Genomic DNA, 12,393 nt, shown 5'->3' with positions numbered 1-12,393 from the left:
GTTGTGACATCCCTAGTTCTAGTATGCACTACGCTAGCCCTTCCTGTGTGCATCATGTTAATTTTTCAATTAAAGTTGAAATGGGGATTGCCTAAACCCTAGCATTCAAGGAATTCACTAGGTTCACCTAAAATATTTTCAGTAAGTCCAAATGGCTTTCAAAAATATTCATCATTTATGGAAAATACTGTAAGCAGTAGCCGTAGGTGATGCACATTTTTCCATGACAGATTTGGGCTCTGAATTAAATCATACTCTATTTGAATTTGGGCACTTAAATACTATAAAATATTTAAAATGTCCAAATAATACTAAACTAAAATGTTCCATGTTGGATATATTCCAAACACCGGCCATGAGCAGTTTGGTGATTTTTGAGTGTGCCTAAGTACTTTTAATAAAGCCAAACACAACTACAGAAAATAGAAAAGAGAAATAAAAATAGGAAAAGAACAGAGGCTCACCTGGAACTTACCTGGCGCCCACCAAAGCCCACCTGGCCGGCCCGGTTGGCCAGCCTAGGCCACCTCCTCGCGCGTCGTCTTCCCCATGCCCTCTGGCATCGTGCGTGGTGCGCGCACAGCCGAGCCGCGGCCACCTCCTGCTTCCACCTCCTTCTACCTCCCTGCTTGCTTCCTCGACCCCCTGGAGACGACACGCGGCCCCCACGACGCTCTCTCACTCTCCCCATGCTCATCCCCTCCTCTGGCTCCCTCCCCCTCTCTTCCCCAGCGCCGCCGTCGCCGCCGCTTGCCATAGCCGTGCCCGCCGAGCTCCCCTCGCCACGCCGACCCGCCCAGGAGAACCGCAGGGTGGTCTTCATCATCTACGAGGAGCCACGCGACACCGGACGCCCTGCATCGCTGGCTACCTCGTCTTCTTCCTCCTCTGCTGCCGAAGATCGTCGACACCCGTCCGTCGTCCATGCCGCCTCCCCGAGCCCGTTAAGTCCTCCATTGGAATCCCAGTGATCTCCTCCGTCTTCCCCATCACTCCTCGCGCTCTAACTTGCGTGCTAGTGCTAAACTCGTGAGCACCCGAGCTCTGGCCGCTGCCCGACTCGCCGCCGCCGCTGCTACACGCTGCCCCAGCACACACCGCGGCCACCACTGGATGCGCCACATCGCGGGCTTTCTAGCGCGCCCAGCCACTCGTCCATCCGACGCCGGAGATGGCCGGACGAGGAGCGCCGTCGCATCTGCTTACCGCTAGCGATTAGTCACCAGATTAGATGACGTGGCCCAGGCTTAATTAGCACTAACCACCGATTAGTTAACCCCTAACGTCATTGACAGACGGGCCCCACTCATTAATTAACCACAGGGTTATTCCCTGTTGAGGGAGTACTGGATTAGGGGGTGTCCGGATAGCCGGACTATACCTTCGGCCGGACTCCTGGACTATGAAGATACAAGATTGAAGACTTCGTCCCATGTCCGGAAGGGACTTTCCTTGGCATGGAAGGCAAGCTTGGCGATACGGATATGTAGATCTCCTACCATTGTAACCAACTCGGTGTAACCCTAGCCCTCTCCGGTGTCTATATAAACCGGAGGGTTTTAGTCCATAGGACGAACAATCATACCATAGGCTAGCTTCTAGGGTTTAGCCTCTCTGATCTCGTGCTAGATCTACTCTTGTACTACCCATATCATCAATATCAATCAAGCAGGACATAGGGTTTTACCTCCATCAAGAGGGCCCGAACTTGGGTAAAACATCGTGTCCCCTGCCTCCTGTTACCATCCGGCCTAGACGCACAGTTCGGGACCCCCTACCCGAGATCCGCCGGTTTTGACACCGACACCTGTTTAATTTAAGCTAATGCCCGTGGCCCCACCGGTCTGTTTGACCTTGCCACCTCAGCGTTGACTGACCCCACTGGTCAGCCTCTGCTACTGACGCTGTTACACTGACATGCGGGACCCACTGGTCAAGGTTGACCTGGGTCTGCGCTGTTGACCTGCTGACGTAGGCATGACACAGTGATGATGCAGGAATTGACTTTTGGGTTTTAAAATAATTCAGAAAATTCCAGAAATTAGTATAAACTTCAAAAATTCATAGAAAATCAACTGTAGCTCCAAATGAAATATTTTATATATGAAAAATGATCAGAAAAAATCAATCTATCCATATGTACCATTCGCATGCATGTTTGAACAACTTACAGCCACTGTATATGAGAATTTGAATTAATGGCATTTAAGAAAGCACATATGGAGTATGAATTTGAACCTAGTGTTCAAACCAACTCCATTTAACTTGTTGCTAGTTGCATTAGCTCAATCAACAACATATTTCCATGTCATGATCATGCATCATATTGTTGCATCGCATTGATTGTGTTCTTCCTTGTTTGCCGGTAATTGTCACCTCTTAGTAGACGACGTTCCGATGATGAGATCGATGACACCGATGAAGAACTATATTATCTTCAGAAGTGCCAGGAAAGCAAAACTCCCTTGTTCATTCCGATACAATCCCACTCTCTCGCTCCTGTTCTCTTTTACTGCATTAAGACACAACGATTCAACGGTTACATGCTGCGGTAGTTGAACCCCTTTCCTTTGCATGACCTGTCATTGCCACAGTAAATAGATGAAACCCACTAGCATGAGTAGGAGTTGTTTGAGCCCTGGTGTGCCTACTCATTCATGCTTGTTTGTCATGCCTGCTATTGCTTAGAGTTGAGTCAGGTCTAATTCATCGGGAATGAATTGGAATGGTGATGAACATGTCCTACTGTGTGTGAGCTAAGTGTGTGAACACGATTTGGTAAAGGTAGCCATGAGAGGCCATGTAGGAGTACATGGTGGGTTGTCTCATTGCAGCCGTCCTTAGGAACTGAGTTCTGTGTTTGTGATCCATGAACAGTTACTACCACACATTGGGCTCCGGGCACTCCAAGCTCTCTCGACTTATTAATCAACCTGATCTCTGTCCAGGAGTTGCAACTAGTTTCTGGTGTTTGTAGGTAGTGTTAGTAGTCTACCAAGTGGCACCCGGATGGAGGGCTTGGGAACCCTGCACACATCGTTTGGGGCCGTGAGCGACACCCCGGCCGGATCTCCTTGCGGATGGAACCCGAATAGGCGATAAACCTGGACTAGAGACTTGTCGGTTAGTCAGGTCGTGGCCTACTCCCTCGCCAGGCTTCCGCTTGAAGGTTGCCGAGATACATGATGTGTACATGGTGGTAAGTGGCGAGAGCGTGTGTGAAGAAGTACACCCCTGCAGGGTTATCATTATCTATTCGAATAGCCGGATTCCTCGGATATGGAAACTTGGACCCCTTGCATAGTTCATAGACAAGTGAAAGTGGATACTCTAAAATGCGCAAGATAAGTGTGAGTGCTATGGATGGCGTTCTCGCAGGGAGACGGGAGCGGATCCATAGTGGTGTATTGGTATGGTGAATATGTGGACTCGTGTGCGCCACCTCAAAAGAGTTGCTTGCAGTCGTAGTTCAGTTTAGCCACTGAGTAAAAGCTGGCTTGCTGCAGTTAAACTCCACCACCCCTTTGATGATACCGATGCATATGTAGCTAGTTCTGATGTAAGTCTTGCTGGGTACAATTGTACTCACGTTTGCTTATTTTATGTTTTTGCAGAGACACTTCAGTCTCACTAGTAGTTCTGCATACTTCGACGTTTAGCTTGATACCTCAGCTACGATCTCCCTCGCTAGGGTCTTGTAGATAGTCAGGCTTCTTAGCCTTCTTCATTTGTAGTTGTCTGTACTCAGACAAGTTAAGCTTCCGCATGTGCTTGTTGCTTGTATGCTCTGTATGTTGGGGTCATGAGACCCATGTTTGTAATGCTTGGCTCCTCGGAGCCTAATGAATAAATACTCTGAGTCGTAGATTCTTGTTGTGATGCCATGTTGTATTGCACATATTGAGTGTATGATTGAAATGCTTGGTATGTGTGGGATCCAACAACCTAGTTGTTTACCCTTGGTAGCCTATCTTATGGGGAAATGTAGTCTTGTGCTTCCATGAGCCATAGTAGTCCACTACAGCCCGGTTCACCGGAGTCCTGCTAGCCCAGCACTACTGCTCCGGAACACTTGACTGGCCAGCATGTGATTCACTTCGTTCCTGTGTCTGTCCCTTCGGGGAAATGTCACGCGGTGACATCCGGAGTCCTGCCTAGCCTGCTACAGCCCGGTTCACCGGAGTCCTGTTAGCCCAGTGCTATAGCCCGCATTCACACGATGCTGACCGACATGCTCGATATTGATTCATGTATGCCTGTCCCCGTAAGTTAGTGCCACTTTGGGTTCACGATTAGTCATGTCGGCCCGGGTTCTCTATCATATGGATGCTAGCGACACTATCATATACGTGAGCCAAAAGGCGCAAACGGTCCCGGGCCATGGTAAGGCGACACCCATGGGAATACCGTGCGTGAGGCCGCAAAGTGATACTTAGAATCGGGGTCCTGACAGCCAGATGGCCCATAGACTTGCACTTTGAGAAAATATTCAATTTGTTGTAGATAAAGGTTGATGGTGGGACCGAGCCAATATCCCACGTTTTGGCAATATCCAAGTCATTATAGCCAGCCTGTCTATAGTCCATGATATACAGCAGAATAATAGATGGGATAGAATTCCAGCATTCATTTCGGTATTTATTGCCAATAAATGTTGTTTCCTTGCATGGCTTGTCGGTAGTAATGACTGATTCAAATTTACCAAAACGAATGCCACTGACTAAGGCCGGATCACTGACAGCTCGTGAATGAAATTTACCAAAAATAATATTGGGCTGTGATGGAGAAATGCCCGAATTATTAGGCATGAACATAGAATCCTCAAGAACATCACCATGAATAGACTTGTGAATGAGGAAAACTGAATTTATCTAGCTCTTTTGAAGAACGATCAACCTTAGAACGATTAGCTTGCAAAAAAGCAAGATTAGACTTGATAGCCATAGGGGAGCATGCAGATATCTCATTGAGTTCCTGGTCTGAATGCCACATAGATTTCTCCAGAGAGAAATTCCAAGAGTTGTGACGATAACGATTGAAATGACAGATGAAATCTGGCCAAATGCGGTCCTTAACCCCATATATGAAATGCCCCATTTTGTTGGAAGCCAGAGAGAACCGAAAGTGTCTGCCAGCCAAATGTTTAACACAAAAACCATTGGACGATCCACCAATACAACATTGAAGAGCAATTCCCACCGATTCTTCAGTCAAAGAAAACGAGGCAGAAGAGAAGGCCACGACCAGAAAGAATTCCTTGGCCGAAGCAGAGGGGAAAAATGCAATGTGGATCCAAACCTTGCATGCACCTGCGCCTCCACCGCTTGCCCGGGGGAGAAATCCCAGTGTAGAAGCCCCTCCATGGATCAAAGTTAGAGATCGCCATACGAGTGGGTGGAGGTGGGAGGGGAGGTGGGAGGGGAGGTGGGAGGTGGAGTAGCCATCAATAGGAGAATGATGTGATGGACAAGACCCAATCTTAAGCGTAGCACAAGATCGTGTAGTTCGTTTGCTAAAGCTTTTCCAATGTCAAGTATCATTTCCTTAGACCATGAGATTGTGCCACTCCCGGATACCGTAGGAACGCTTTGGGTGTACCAAACGTCACAACGTAACTGGGTGGCTATAAAGGTGCACTACAGGTATCTCCGAAAGTGTCTGTTGGGTTGGCACGAATCGAGACTGGCATTTGTCACTCTGTATGACGGAGAGGTATCTCTGGGCACACTCGGTAATGCATCATCATAATGAGCTCAATGTGACTAAGGAGTTAGCCATGGGATCATGCATTACGGAACGAGTAAAGTGACTTGCCGGTAACGAGATTGAATGAGGTATTGGGATACCGACGATCGAATCTCGGGAAAGTAACATATCGATTGACAAAGGGAATTGTATACGGGATTGATTGAATCCCCGACATCGTGGTTCATCCGATGAGATCATCGTGGAACATGTGGGAGCCAATATGGGTATCCAGATCCCGCTATTGGTTATTGGCCGGAGAGATGTCTCGGTCATGTCTGCATGGTTCCCGAACCTGTAGGGTCTACACACTTAAGGTTCGGTGACGCTAGAGTTGTTATGGGCAATAGTATGTGGTTACTGAAGGTTGTTCGGAGTCCCAGATGAGATCCCGGACATGACAAGGAGTTCCGGAATGGTCTGGAGGTGAAGATCGATATATTGGACGAAGGGTAGTGGAGTCCGGAATTGTTCCGGGGGTACCGGGTGACGACCAGCGTGTCCGAAAGTGGTTTCGGAGGCCCCGGCAAGTGTTGGGGGGCCTTATGGGCCAAGGGGAAGGGGCACAACAGCCCACTAAGGGGCTGTGCGCCCCTCCCACCCCATCTCACGTAACCAGGAGAGGTGGGGGCGCCTCCCCTAGGGCAGCCTCCCTTCCTGGCTTGGGGGGCAAGTCTCCTAGGGGTGGAGGCGCCCAAAACCCATCTAGGGTTCCCTCCCTGGCCGCCGCCCCTCCCCTAGATGGGATCTGAAGGGGATGGCCCTCTCTCCCTTCTCCTATAAATAGTGGAGGTGGGAGGGCTGCCAGACTACCTAGACACATCCCCTGGCGCAGCCCCTTCCCTTCTCCTACACCTCCTCCTCCTCCGTAGCGCTTGGCGAAGCCCTGCCGGAGAACCACGAGCTCCATCACCACCATGTCGTCGTGCTGTCGGAGTTCTCCCTCAACTTCTCCTCTCCCCTTGCTGGATCAAGAAGCAGGAGACGTCCCCGGGATGTACGTGTGTTGAACGCGAAGGCGCCGTTGTTCGGCGCTTAGATCGGAATCGACCGCGATCTGAATCGCTGCGTGTACCACTCAACCAACCGCGTTCTTGTAACGATTCTGCTTAGCGATCTTCAAGGGTATGAAGATACACTCCCTCTCTCTCGTTGCTAGTATCTCCTAGATTGATCTTGGTGACACGTAGGAATTTTTTTGAATTATTGCTACGTTCCCCAACAGTGGCATCATGAGCTAGGTCTATGCGTAGATTCTATGCACGAGTAGAACACAAAGAAGTTGTGGGCGATGATTTGTTCAATTTTCTTACCGTTACTAGTCTTATATTGATTCGGCGCTATTGTGGGATGAAGCGGCTCGGACCGACCTTACACGTACTCTTACGTGAGACTGGTTCCACCGACTGACATGCACTTGACGAATAAGGTGGCTGGCGGGTGTCTGTCCCTCCCACTTTAGTCGGATCAGATTCGATGAAAATGGTCCTTATGAAGGGTAAATAGCAATTGGCATATCACCCTTGTGGTTTTGCGTAGGTAAGAAACGTTCTTGCTAGAAACCCATAGCAGCCACGTAAAACATGCAACAACAATTAGAGGACATCTAACTTCTTTTTGCAAGGTATGCTATGTGATGTGATATGGCCAAAAGGATGTGATGAATGATATATGTGATGTATGAGATTGATCATGTTCTTATAATAGGTATCACGACTTGCACGTCGATGAGTATGACAACCGATAGGAGCCATATGAGTTGTCTTAATTTATTTATGACCTGCATGTCAATGAAAATGCCATGTAATTACTTTACTTTATTGCTAACCGTTAGCCATAGTAGTAGAAGTAATAGTTGGCGAGGCAACTTCATGAAGACACAATGATGGAGATCATGATGATGGAGATCATGGTGTCATGCCGGTGACGATGGTGTTCATGACGCGCCTCGAAGATGGAGATCAAAAGGCGCAAGATGATATTGGCCATATCATGTCACTTTATAATTTTCATGTGATGTTTGTCATGTTTACATTTTATTTGCTTAGAACGACGGTAGCATAAATAAGATGATCCCTCGCTAAAATTTCAAGAAAGTGTTCCCCCTAACTGTGCACCGTTGCGAAGGTTCGTTGTTCCGAAGCACCATGTGATGATCGGGTGTGATAGATTCTAACGTTCGCATACAATGGGTGTAAGCCAGATTTACACATGCGAAACACTTAGGTTGACTTGACGAGCCTAGCATGTACAGACATGGCCTCGGAACACAATAGACTGAAAGGTCGAACATGAGTCGTATAGTAGATATGATCAACATGAAGATGTTCACCGATGATGACTAGTCCGTCTCACTGATGATCGGACACGGCCTAGTTGACTCAGATCATGTATCACTTAGATGACTAGAGGGATGTCTATCTAAGTGGGAGTATATTAAATAATCAGATGAACTTAATTATCATGAACATAGTCAAAATGTCTTTGCAAATTATGTCGTAGCTTACACTTTAGTTCTACTGTTTAAGATATGTTCCTAGAGAAAATTTAGTTGAAGTTGATAGTAGAAATTATGTGGACTGGGTCCGTCAACTGAGGATTATCCTCATTGCTGCGCAGAAGGCTTATGTCCTTAATGCACCGCTCGGTGTGCTGAACCTCGAGCGTCGTCTGTAGATGTTGGGAAACATCTGACATACACGTTTTGATGACTACGTGATAGTTCAGTGCGTAATGCTAACGGTTTAGAATTGTGGCACAAAAGACGCTTTTTGAAACGTCACAGAACATATGAGATGTTCCAAAGACTGAAATTGGGATTACAGACTAGTGCCCATGTCAAGAGGTATGAGACCTTTGACAAGTTTCTTAAGCCTGCAAACTAAGGGAGAAAAGCTCAATCGTTGAGCATGTGCTCAGATTGTCGGAGTACTACAATCGCTTGAATCGAGTGGGAGTTAATCTTCCAGATGAGATAGTGATGGTTCTCCATAGTAACTACCACCAAGCTATTAGAGCTTCGTGAGGAACTATAACATATCAGGGATAGATATGATGATCCTTGAGCTATTTGCAACACCGTGAAAGTAGAAATCAAGTAGGAGCATCAATTTTTGATGGTTAAACCACTAGTTTCAAGAAGGGCAAGGGAAAGAAGGGATACTTCATGAAACGGCAAAATCAGTTGCTACTCTAGTGAAGAAACCCAAGGTTGAACCCAAACCCGAGACTAAGTTCTTCTGTAATGAGGGGAACAGTCACTGGAGAAGAACTACCCTAGACACTTGGTAGATGAGAAGGCTGGCAAGGTCGACGGAAGTATATCGGATATACATTATAATGTGTACTTTACTAGTACTCCTAGTAGCACCAGGGTATTAAAATACCGGTTCAGTTGCTAAGTGTTAGTAACTCGAAATAAAAGGCTACGGAATAAACGGATACTAGCTGAAGGTGAGATGACGATATGTGTTGGAAGTGTTTCCAAGGTTGATGTGATCAAGCATCGCATGCTCCCTCTACCATCGAGATTGGTGTTAAACCTAAATAATTGTTATTTGGTGTTTGCGTTGAAAATAGACATGATTGGATTATGTTTATCGCAATACGGTTATTCATTTAAGGAGAATAATACCTTCAATGGTCTTGCACCTAAAATGAATGGTTTATTGAATCTCGATCGTAGTGATACACATGTTCATGCCAAAAGATATAAGATAGTAATGATAGTACCACATTCTTGTGGCACTGCCATTTGAGTCATGTTGGTATAAAATGCATGAAGAAGCTCCATGTTGATGGATATTTGAACTCACTTGTTTTTGAAAAGATTGAGACATGCGAACCATGACCATTGGTATATATGCATGAAGAAACTCCATACAGATGGATCGTTTGGACTCACTTGATTTTGAATCACTTGAGACATGCAAATCATACCACATGGGCAAGATGACTGAAAGGCCTCTTTCTCGGTGAGATGGAACAAGAAAGCAACTTGTTGGAAGTAATACATTTTGATGTGTGTAGTCCAATGAGTGCTGAGGCACACAGTGGATATCGTTATGTTCTTACTTCACAGATGATTTGAGTAGATGCTGAGTATATTTACTTGATGAAACACAAGTTTGAATTATTGAAAGGTTTAAGTAATTTCAGAGTGAAGTTGAAGATCGTCGTGACAAGAGCATAAAATGTCTATGATATGATCATAGAGATAAATATCTGAGTTACGAGTTTGGCACACAATTAAGACATTGTGGAAATTGTTTTACAACTAATACCGCCTGGAACACCATAGTGTGATGGTGTGTCCGAACATCATAACTGCACCCTATTGGATATGGTGCATACAATGATGTCTCTTACCGAATTACCACTATCGTTTATGGGTTAGGCATTAGAGACAACCACATTCACTTTAAATAGGGCACCACGCAATTTTGTTGAGACGACACCGTATGAACTATGGTTTATAAAAACCTAAGCTGTCATTTATTTAAAGTTTGGGGTTGCGACGCTTATGTGGGAAAGTTTCAGGCTGATAAGCTCGAACCCAAAGCGGATAAATGCATCTTCATAGAATACCCAAAACAATTGGGTATACCTCCTATTTCAGATCCGGAAGCAAAAGTGATTGTTTCTAGAAACGTGTCCTTTCTCGAGGAAAAGTTTCTCTCGAAAGAATTGAGTGGGAGGATGATGGAGACTTGATGAGGTTATTGAACCGTCACTTCAACTAGTGTGTAGCAGGGCACAGGAAGTTGTTCCTGTGGCACCTAAACCAATTGAAGTGGAAGCTTATGATAGTGATCATGAAACTTCGGATCAAGTCACTACCAAACCTCATAGGTCGACAAGGATGCGTACTACTTCAGAGTGGTACGTAATCCTGTCTTGGAAGTCATATTGCTAGACAACAATGAACCTACGAGCTATGGAGAAGCGATGGTGGGCCCGGATTCCGACGAATGGCTCGAGGCCATAAAATCTGAGAGAGGATCCATGTATAAAAACAAATTATAGACTTTGGAAGAACTACTTGATGGTCGTAAGACTGTTGGGTGCATATGGATTTTAAAAGGAAGACAGACAATGATGGTAAGTGTCACCATTAAGAAAGCTCGACTTGTCGTTAAGATGTTTTCCAACAAGTTCAAGGAGTTGACTACGACGGGACTTTCTCACTCGTAGCGATGCTAATAGTCTATTGGAATTATGTTAGCAGTTACTGCATTATTTATGAAATCTTGCAGATAGGATGTCAAAGCGTTGTTTCCTCGATGATTTTCTTGAGGAAAGGTTGTATGTGATACAACCAGAAAGTTTTTGTCAATCCTGAAAGATGCTAACAAGTATGCAAAGCTCCAGCAATCCTTCTAAGGACTGGAGTAAGCATCTCGGAGTTGGAATGTATGCTTTGATGAGATGATCAAAGATTTTGGGTTTACACAAAGTTTGTGATAAACTTGTATTTCCAAAGAAGTGAGTGGGAGCACTATAGAATTTTTGATGAGTATATGTTGTAAACATATTATTGATCAGAAATGATGTAGAATTTCTAGAGAGCATACAAGGTTATTTGAAAAGTGTTTTTCAATGGAAACCTGGATTAAGCTACTTGAACATTGAGCATCAAGATCTATAAGGATAGATCAAAAACGCTTAATAGTACTTTCAAATGAATACATACCGTGACAAGATTTTGAAGGAGTTCAAAATAGATCAGCAAAGAAGGAGTTCTTGGTTGTGTTACAAGGTGTGAGTATTGAGTAAGACTCAAGACCTGACCACGGTAGAAGAGAGAGAAAGGACGAAGGTCGTCCCCTATGCTTTAGACGTAGGCTCTACAGTATGCTATGCCGTGTACTGCACCTGAAGTGTGCTTGCCATGAGTCAGTCAAGGGGTACAAGAGTGATCCAGGAATGGATCACATGACAGCGGTCGAACATATCCTTAGTAACTAGTGAACTAAGGAATTTTCTCGATTATGGAGGTGGTAAAAGAGTTCGTCGTAAAGGGTTACGTCGATGCAAACTTTCACACTAATCCGGATGACTCTGAGTAGCAAACCAGATTCGTATAGCAGAGCAGTTATTTGGAATAGCTCCAAGTAGCGCCTTGTAGCTGCATCTACAAGATGACATAGAGATTTGTAAAGAACACACGGATCTGAAAGGTTCAGACCCATTGACTAATAAACCTCTCTCACAAGCGAGATATGAAAAAAAACCATGGGTGTTGGATTCATTACAATCACATAGTGATGTGAACTAGATTATTGACTCTAGTGCAAGTGGGAGACTGTTGGAAATATGCCCTAGAGGCAATAATAAAATGGTTATTGTTGTATTTCCTTGTTCATGATAATTGTCTATTGTTCATGCTATAATTGTATTAACTGTAAACCGTAATACATGTGTGAATACATAGACCACAACATGTCCCTAGTAAGCCTCTAGTTGACTAGCTCGTTGATCAATAGATGGTTATGGTTTCCTAACCATGGACATTGGATGTCATTGATAACAGGATCACATCGTTAGGAGAAAGATGTGATGGACAAGACCCAATCTTAAGCGTAGCACAAGATCATGTACTTCGTTTGCTAAAGCTTGTCTAATGTCAAGTATCATTTCCTTAGACAA

This window comes from Triticum urartu, chromosome 7A (assembly GCF_056163025.1).
Source record: "Triticum urartu cultivar PI428250 chromosome 7A, HENAU_Tu73, whole genome shotgun sequence".
In the NCBI taxonomy this organism is placed as follows: Eukaryota; Viridiplantae; Streptophyta; class Magnoliopsida; order Poales; family Poaceae; genus Triticum; species Triticum urartu.
Note: the sequence above shows the minus strand (reverse complement) of the source record.